The sequence below is a fragment of the Helobdella robusta genome, assembly GCF_000326865.2.
Source record: "Helobdella robusta unplaced genomic scaffold HELROscaffold_4, whole genome shotgun sequence".
Lineage (NCBI taxonomy): Eukaryota > Metazoa > Annelida > Clitellata > Rhynchobdellida > Glossiphoniidae > Helobdella > Helobdella robusta.
Window position 1 is genome coordinate 6551047 of NW_008704902.1, and position 10430 is coordinate 6561476.

Below are 10430 nucleotides of genomic sequence, written 5' to 3' on the forward strand. Positions count from 1 at the left end.
GCCTTATTTGCGCACTGGTGACATTTGGAATCTAGTATATGCTGATGATATCGTTTTAACAGCCACGTCTGAGCAGAATGCAGCACAGATGTTTGAAGATTGGAACACCAGACTCGCCGACGATCATGGATTCAAAGTCAACATCAGCAAAACCAAAGCAATGAACACTGGTGAACCCATCCAATCCACAGCTACTGGACGATGGCCCTGTTCAGTTTGTAAAGCTGGTGTAGGTAACAATTCAATCAAGTGTCAGCAGTGTAACCAGTGGTGTCACAAACGTTGTTCAAAAATAATTGTTTCTTTATCTAAAGTGTCTAATTTTGTTTGTCCTGCTTGCATCAATCCACAACAACAAATTCGAAATAGCACTGTTTTTGAAGCCATTAAAATAGAGAAAGTCACATCGTTTCAATATCTAGGGGATGTTCTGGATTGTACTGGAACAGCTGAAGCTGCCGTTCGAGCACGCATACGTGCAGCCTGGAATAAATGGCATCTCCTTGCCTCTATATTGATGCGGCGTGACATCCCACTACCACTACGATCAAGACTTTATAAATCTGTGATATGTCCGGTCTTGTTATATGGTGCAGAAACATGGCCAATGACAACCAAACTGGAACAACTTTAACGAACCGCATGAAAATGCTCTAATGGATGCAACTAAATAGTCTGAAGGACCACATCAAATCTACCAAAATCCTGCGTCGTGCTGGTTTAGTTTAGAATATTAGATTTGAGTGAGTCCTGGTCGCAAACAATAGAGCAAGACATGAAAGCTCTAAATTTAAATGAAATGGATACAACTGATCGTCTAATTTGACGCAAAAAGTTGATGGCAAAGAAAACAACGTCCTACCTCGGGAAACCGGGTCTATGGACGCAAAACGAAGATTGATTGATTGAATATATATATATATATATATATATATATATATATGGATAACAACAGCATTATTGAATTTTCATGATGAACTTGGATAATAATTATATTTTCAACAAATTGAACAAATTACAAAAAATTCTACCAAGGAAAATCGAAAAGATTAAGTTTAAATTGATCAATGCCATAATTTTATGAAATTCATACAATACTACATCAATATATATATATATTATTTATGTATATATATGTAAATATTTATGTATATATATGTAAATATTTATGTATATATATATTATATATATGAAAGTGTTCCAGACATCACTGTAGAGGAGCTTACAAAAGCTCTGAAAGCTATGAAGGATGGAAAGGCAGCAGAGCCCTCTGGACTCACAAATGACATTATCAAAGCATCTGGTACTGCAGGTATCCAAACGTTACTACAACTTTGCCGTGAAATCTGGAGAAATTGCTCAATGCCGATTGAATGGAACTATAGCATGACAGTTCCGCTATACAAAGGCAAAGGTGATCCATTGAACTGTTCATCATATCGGGGTATACGTCTGTTAGAACACTCCCTGAAAATTGTCGAAAAAATCATTGAGAGAAGATTAACGTCGTGCATCACAATCGGAAATTATCAATTTGGTTTTCTAGCAGAGAAATCAACAATTGATGCAATTCACATCCTTCGGCAACTGCAAGAGAAGAACCTCGCAAAGCATCAACAACTATCACACATTTTTGTAGACCTTGAAAAAGCATTTGATCGAGTTCCTCGTGAAGCAATCAGGTGGAGTCTACGTCGACAACTCATTCCAAAATATCTTGTTCGACTTGTGATGGAAATGTATACGAATACTAAGACTCTTGTCAGCACAACGGTTGGAAACACAGATGCATTTGACATCGGCGTTGGAGTTCACCAAGGCTCGATTCTCAGTCCACTGTTATTTATAACTGTGATGGAAGAAATCACAAAACCGATACGCACTGGTGACATTTGGAATCTAGTATATGCTGATGATATCGTTTTAACAGCAACGTCTAATCAGAATGCAGCACAGATGTTTGAAGATTGGAACACCAGACTCGCCGATCATGGATTCAAAGTCAACATCAGCAAAACCAATGCAATGAACACTGGTGAACCCATCCAATCCACAGCTACTGGACGATGGCCCTGTTCAGTTTGTAAAGCTGGTGTAGGTAACAATTCAATCAAGTGTCAGCAGTGTAACCAGTGGTGTCACAAACGTTGTTCAAAAATAATTGGTACTTTATCTAAAGTGTCCAATTTTGTTTGTCATGCTTGCATCAATCCACAACAACAAATTCGAAATAGCACTGTTTTTGAAGCCATTAAAATAGAGAAAGACACACCGTTTCAATATCTAGGAGATGTTCTGGATTGTACTGGAACAGCTGAAGCTGCCGTTCGAGCACGCATACGTGTAGCCTAGAATAAGGGGCATCTCCTTGCCTCTATATTGATGCGGCGTTACATCCCACTACCACTACGATCAAGACTTTATAAATCTGTGATACGTCCGGTGTTGTTGTATGGTGCAGAAACATGGCCAATGACAAACAAACTGGAACAACAACTTCAACGAACCGACATGAAAATGCTCCGATGGATGCAACGAATTAGTCTGAAGGACCACATCAAATCTACCAAAATCCTGCGTCGTGCTGGTTTAGATGATATAAAGGACGAATGCCGGCAACACCGTATGCGGTGATTTGGTCATGTCAAACGAAGTGGAAGCAGTGCCATAACTTCTCTTGCAGATGTTGAAGTACCTGGCACACGTCCCAAAGGCCGTCCAAAGAAGTCCTGGTCGCAAACAATCGAGCAAGACATGAAAGCTCTAAATTTAAATGAAATGGATACAACTGATCGTCTAATTTGGCGCAAAAAGTTGATGGCAAAGAAAACAACGTCCTACCTCGGGAAACCGGGTCTCTGGACGCAAAACGAAGATTGATTGATTGATTCCGGACATAAAATAAGTTATCCACTAAAATTAAATTGTTTTTATCAACATACTTTTCAATTTTCAACAATTGACACAAACAAGTTTTTTCGATTTTGAGCACTTGAAAATTTCTGAAAAATGTTTTTACAATTCCTCCATAATCCTCCAACAATTTTAACATACATAGAACCCATAAAAAATAGGTTGATTTGTTTGAAGAACTACAATATGACTTTTCATAGTTCTTCCACATAAATGGTGGCTGAAAAACTTTCTGTTAACAGCTGCATTATCTACTGATAAAGCAGACAACATTAACATTAAGTCTTGTCAGCATCATCATAACCTCGCTAGGCATTCATGTAGTTGGATTGATGATGTTAATTTGTTAGTAGGATACATTGCAACCATGTCCTAATATTTATGGCACAATGACTTAATCATCAAGCAAAGTATTGTGCTGGCCACTTCTACATCAGATGTTAATCCAGTCATGCTGCCATTAAAATAATTTACTCTTTTTGCCACATAGATTTTTCCAAAAATCAAGATGCAAGTTTTCTGCAATTGATTAAGCATCAAGGCTGTTCTGTTTAACCCGAGGACCAAGCATGAAGCATTGTAAACACCTGTATCAGTTTAAAATTTTCAAATAATTGTTATGGATTTAATAAATTTGAGTATGCTGCTGCATACTGCTGAACTTGCTAAATATATAAGATAGACCCAAATAATGATTTCATGCCTAATTAACACCTATCAACTTTAATTGCTTAATTAAAAACCTTACTCCATAACAATCTTTGCTGTCATCTAAAAGTTCAATAAAATTCTTAACTTGATTTAAAATAATTTCTTTCTTCACTTCACTCTATTTCTGATGCATCAATTGAATATAAGTTCATTTGACTCATTCTTTTTAAAGACATGTCAATTATACCTTTCAAAAAACTTATTGGGAGTTCAATTCCAACATGACATAAAAAATTAAAACTTATCATTAATCAACTTTAGAACAATTATTTTTTACCTCCAATTTATAAATTAAAAGTCTGTCAGGTTTTAATCTAAACATGAGGGAAGTGTGCTTTCCTTCAATAATCAACTGAAAAATTCTTCAAGTTTGCAGCTTAGGATTTTGTTGCAGATCTTGGTGTTGTTGGAGATGTTAAGAGATATGTTGGTATGTATTTAAATGTTTATGAAGCTTCATCTACTTTTAACCATGTTTTTCATCTCTCAACATCAAAATAACAATAAACTGTAGGTTTGGATTTCACTAATCATCTTTTGTAAGACTCATTGAATTCATCAACAAAATCAGTAGGTACAAAATGAAGAGAACAAATTCTTGAACATTAGGTTGGTGTAAAACTGTTTCTAGGATTTGCTCAAATTCATTTTAACAATAAATCAGTATTATTTATTCAACGAGTATCCATGAAAAGAAACGTTGTTTTCTTGATCTGTTGCTGTATCTATAAAAAGAAATATTGTTTTCATGATCTGTTGCTGCATTGGATCGTATATCCACTTTTGCATCCAAATGCTGAACATTTATATACCATTTTAACAATAATTCAAATAATATAAATAAAAACTTGAACATTAAAAACTTAAACATTACACAAACAATTCAATAGAAAATCAAACGATAAATGAGATAGAACATGTGGTGCACCGGAATATAAATGAAGCATGAATAAGTTACACAGCCACATTTCTATGTAGCTCTCAAACGAACTCAAAGCAGATTTTCATCCAGATGTCCAGAAATCCATGATTAGTGAGTGTGTGTTTAATTATGTGTGTGTAGGTGTCAGAGATGGGCAAATTACACACTATATTGTAATTTTGATACAAATTACAAAATACTCTAAATATTGAAATTTTGATACAAATGACAAATTAAATTTAATAAAAGTGCCAAATTACTAATTACAAATAACTAATTTCAAATTACATGAAATTAAATTATGTCAAACAAGTTTTGAATAAATGAAGAAAAAAATTTTCTTTGAAGTTATTTAAACATTGATTTTTTTTGCACTGATATTCTTTGATGTCATTTTTATATCCATTTATTAAGTTACTTTCTTTCTATCAACAATCTGTTATCATTTAACGAATGACTAAAGAAAGAAAGACATTATTCACCACTACTTTTGAATTTGCGTATTCTTTTATTAATTTGCTTTCTTTCGATTAACAATTTGTTCAATAGTTTAATGAACGACTGAATAAAGAAGGAAAGAAAGGAAGAAGGAAAAAAAAAGAAAACTTCTTTGATGTAGCTATATGACCATAAAACTTCAAAGTAGCAAACAAATTTTTAGAATTTAAAAAATTTTTGGAATTTCAAAAAAAAATTTTCAATAATAATAATAATAATAATAATAATAATAATAATTTGTGTAAGTATATCTGTTCAATCACATATAAACTATATTTTTTAGTCAAAATGTAATTTTAAATTACTTTGAAATTACCAAATTACATGAAAGATGAAATTACTAAATTACAAATTACTTAAAAAGTAATTTTGATACAAATTACAATTGTAATTTGAATTACGTAATTTCATTACTTGAATTACATTACTGCCCATCTCTGGTGGGTGTGTGTATAGGTGCGTGAGACGAAATACAACAATTAATTAATCGCCTTATATTATAAGCCTTATAATATATTATAATCATTTTAAAATTTATTGCTTAGTTATATGTGTGAAAATGGAAAGATGATATGCTCATGCTTTTCAATAGGACCTTTCAATGGTAAAATGGGCAGATTACTTAATAATAAGTCACTTATTATAATTGTCTTAACTTATCTTGATTGATTTTAAATTTTAATTAAGTTAAGTTAAATTAAAAGTCTTTACTTAAAAAGTTAAAATCAGTCAATTATAACAGCTGATAAAAGATAAAACGAATTGGATGTGTGTGTGTGTGTGATACGTGTGATCCTGGTCATCATAATGATAATCATAGGGGTGATATGTGAGTGATGCCAGATACCGATATGCATGTGATACAGACTGAGACAAAAAGAAGGACCAGAAAGTGACAAAAAGAAGCTGGAAGAGAAACCTTAGCAATTTTAAAAACGATGTATTTCAGTCATTAAGTCGATTAAATTAAAATTATAATTAAAGAAACCATTAAGCGAAATAATAATAGACTAACTTAACAAACAACAAATCAAATAGCTTCATATTCAAATTTCGTGAAAAATTTTTTATCGTGTTTATTTGTTTATTTATATTTTTAAGTGATTTAGTGAAATTAGTTTCGTATGTGCCGTTTAGAAAAAAAATTATAATTTAACGTTTTAAGTTATACTAATTTAAAAATAATTTATAATTAATTTTAATTATTGTAAATTTATTATATAAATTTAATACATATTATTTTAATTTTTAAATTTTTATCAATACAAAAACTTTCCAAAATTAGAGTTCTTTGCTTAATCAAAGTATTGATTTAATTAGTTTGTCGGTTCGTTTTCTTTTGTGGCTGATGAAACATTTGCACGTTCGATCAGAAATTTAATGTTATATTTTTCATATTGACGCTTAATTTCCTCAATAGTTTTCCAGTTAGAATATCATTTTAATCTTTATTCGGCAACGGTTATACTCTTTCAGAGATGAGCGATGATCAGGTAAAGATGAAATGCTGGCATTTTTTAATTTCAAATTTTTTATAAAATTAAAAATAAATAATTTTAGACTTTTTGTTAATTTTATAATTGAGCTTACCTAATTAATTACTTTTTCTTGGTGTGCTAGTGCTTTGCTTTAATTTTTAATGAATATTATCAAACGTGGAACAGTTTGAACAATTGTGTGGTTTTCTATTTCAACCAGCTAACTTTGTCCATCTGTCAGTTGTCCCATCACTTTTGTCACTTTCCAAATTATTAAAATTAAACGGTAAGAAAGCCAAAGGAGGGTAAGTCTGGGCATTTTTAAGTACTCCCATTTTTAAACAAGCCTGAGATTGTCTGACACAAATTATGTATAAAAGTTAGCATTTGTCTTATAGAATAGTGAAGAAATAGAGGAAGATATCATTTTTGCTCCACAAACACCGACACTTTAGTTTACGCTTTGCTCTCATCCACAGATTTTCAACGTTTTTTGTATGAACATCAGGATTCACATGGTCAACAAAACTTTGTTCATGAATTACTACTGAATGATTGTAGATGCCATTGCACGCTATTCGTCAAATGTGATGCGGTTTCTAGATAGAACACGCTGACGTATTAGAGGCTCCAAGATAGTAGCTGAGCAGTAACAGTTTTAATTAAATTTAAAGAAAAACAAAATAAAGCATGATTTAATTCAATTCGTCAAACATTTTACAAAGTATTAAGTTCTGCATTAATATAAAAAGCATATTTATTAGTTTGAATATTTAATTAAATTTTGCTATCAGCATTAAAAAGAAAGGTTGCTTGCAATATCTTGCAAATAATCAAAAGTGTTTTCACCATCATAGAATCTTACAATACTTAAAATTCTTGTATTTAAATTCGCATATTTTTCCTTGGAGGTTGTAAGGGATGACCAGCCAACATTTGAGTGCAATGTACTTGCTGAATACTTTTTTCTTTTTATAAAAATTCAATGAACTTTTAAAGTGTTGGGTGGTAACATCCAATGTTTGACTGAAAACATCTATGCCAACCTTCAACCGCATTGCTTGTCCTTGGCAACTCATCTTCACAACGCTGATGCATGTTCCATATTTTTATATCATAAACTGGTTGGCGTCTATCATGGTGTTGTGATCTTCCTATATAATTGTCCTCAAAGTAATCTAAAACTGGCAAACAATCAACAAAAAGTTTCAAATGCTTCAACCACTTCACCTGGTGGAACAAATGCAAGAGCTGCAATCATCCTTAGATTCAATGCAAAATCTGAATTTTCTCGATACTGACAATTTTCCTGAATTTTTTTGTATATATTTTGACATAGGTGAAAAAAACAGCCTTTAATGTCACAGTTTTGAAATTTCCTTTTGAAACTGTTCATTACTGCCAATTCAGAATCAACCATTACACTAGTTGGGTTTAAATTAACATTTAGCAAAGAAATTATCTCAAACGTTTTATAAGTTTCCTCCTTTTTGTTTGGTAGTAAAATGAAAATGCAAGGTATTACCCGTCCTTGAACAAGAGCAGGAATAGAATTTAATTGAAAGAATAAAGGAGCTGTTTTGAATGTCCCATCCATGAACCAATGTGATGATGATTGTAAAAGTTTGAGGTTATCATCAGTTCCAAAAATAAACATTCGATTACTATTTTCTCTCCCAAAGTCATGCAAGAGGAAATTTTGCCCATCACGAGTAAATTTATAACAATCTGGAATTTCAACATCAGCCAGATTCAATGGTAAAGCAATCGGATTGTTAACAACTTGACGGTGACGTCTTATATTACGTCGTATATGGTGAACAGTTGGCAATTTCTGTTGATTAAAATGTTTTTTTTGCTAATACCTTACATTGTTGTGCACAGGTTAGAACTTCTTTTCTCGCTGGATCTGGAGCATGAGAATGTACGTTCATTCGTTCCACAAGCTCATGACCACGAAGTTTAAGTTTAGCCTTGCACGAACTAGTGTTTCTACTTTTTTCGCATTCATATAATACGACACCGTCTACTAAATCTTTCTGTTTAACATAAATAAAACCTTCGAAAAGCACATTTAATATTCCTCTATTTGAATTTACGAATTTAATTAACGAAGTCATTATTACGTGTAATTGAAATCAAATTTATAACAAAATAACGATTATGATTCCCAACAAAAAATATTGACAAAATTGAGCTAAGTTCACAGACAACAAAAATATGTATTGTAAAAGATATAAAAAAACTATTATCATTAAAAAAACATAAAACGTAAATTTTTAATTCCGTTTATTCACAAAAAAAGTGAAAGAGTCAGCCTAGCAATAAATGCTTATTTAGGGTTGACTCACATAAAACACGAAATAACATAGTAAGTAATCCAAAAAAAAAACACAATAACATAAATGGGTAAAATAAATAAATAAATGTCTTTTAAATTCTTCAATGTTCTTAAATTTTTATGGATAAACTTAGAAATAAAACATTGATACATTTAAACTTTAAAAATGAATAAAATTAAAAATAGAATATTAATACAGTTAACTTAAACAATTTAAAAATGTTCTCAACTTCTTTTTAAATTCTGTTAGATTATTAATTAATCTTAAATATTGTGGCAGATTATTCCATTTATAAGGTGCAGGATAACAAAAGTTCCTGGATGTTATTTTATTTAAATTCATTGATGGCTTAATTATATTAGTATTGTTAGTTCTGTCAATCCTGGGGTTGGCTATAAATTTAATCGTATTAATTAACATTATATCAGTTGTAGATGTTATATTGTTGATAATTTTAAATGTTAATAAAGATGATTTATAGGAATTTATTTCAAAAATTGATAAAATATTATTATTTTGCATTAGAAAGAAAATTAACAACAGCTCAAATTGCTCTAATAAATTAGAAATTATAATTTATTTGTCCTTTGAGTTTTTATATGGGGGTGGGTTTAGTCTGGGGAGTATTTGTCCGGGGGGTATTTTTTTCGGGGGGAGGGGTATTTGTCTGGGGATATTTTGCTCAGGGTTCTTTTGCTCGGGGGAGTATTTGTCCGAGGGGTATTTTGCTCGGGGGGTAATTGTCCGGGTGTAGGTAATTGTCCTGGGAGTAAATGCCCGGGGGGTAATTGTCCTAGAACCACATCGTACTATTATTCATATCATAATGCTGTTATGTTTCCTATACCAAACGGTAACAATATATTCCACGAACCACTGGGAGCACACACACACACAAACAGATATCATACTATTATTCATATCATAGTACTGTTATAGTACCAGCGCGATTGATTACTTATAGGTCAGGGGAAAATAGATCGATGATCGACTATATATTGGTAAGGGCCAAACATAGGAAGTATGTGAAGAATGTGAAGGCGATACCTGGTATGTTGCAGCATAGTATGGTTGTGATGGATGTGACATCAAAAGAAATGGGGAGGAGGAAGAAGGATAAGTTTGTGGCAAAGAGAAAGACATGGAAGTTGCAGGATGCAGAGGTGAGGAAGGCATTTGAAGTGAAGGTGACTGAAAATTGGGAGAGTGGTAAGGATGGAGATGTTTGGGAGAGATACAGGGACTGTGTGTTGGCTACGGCAGATAAAGTATGTGGATGGACGAAAGGAAAGTGTAGGCATGGTGAGACGTGGTGGTGGGATGAAGATATAAGAAGGGTTTTGGAAGTCAAGAAGGAGAGGTTTGGGGTATGGAGAAGGGACATGACGGAGGAAGCGGAGTCTGAGTATAGGAAGGCTAAGAAGGTTGCAAAACAGGCAGTGGCAACTGCAATGACGAAAGCATCAGATAGGTTAATGAAGGAAATGGAATCTGATGTGAGTTCGAGGAAAATGTTCAAAGTAGCAAAGCAGTCAATGAGGGATAGGAAAGATGTTATAGGGAATG